Source organism: Centruroides sculpturatus, unplaced genomic scaffold, assembly GCF_000671375.1.
Source record: "Centruroides sculpturatus isolate CEXI.00-Female unplaced genomic scaffold, Cexi_2.0 scaffold1328, whole genome shotgun sequence".
NCBI classification, from domain to species: domain Eukaryota; kingdom Metazoa; phylum Arthropoda; class Arachnida; order Scorpiones; family Buthidae; genus Centruroides; species Centruroides sculpturatus.
Window position 1 is genome coordinate 77,803 of NW_019385516.1, and position 251 is coordinate 78,053.

Below are 251 nucleotides of genomic sequence, written 5' to 3' on the forward strand. Positions count from 1 at the left end.
TAACCCTTTCAAACGCAAAAAAAACATGACTAATAAAAATGCAAGACCGTGTACGTATGTATTTTTATTATTACATATAAATAAACGTAGTAAGAAAGTATATATTTTTTATTTTTTAGGGGTCTCCAGAACGAATTAATTAAATTCCCATTAAAACCTATGGTAAATCGATAATCGGTTAACGAACAATTCGGATAGCGAACAAAGTCTTGGAACGGATTATGTTCGTTAACCGATCACCCACTGTATTT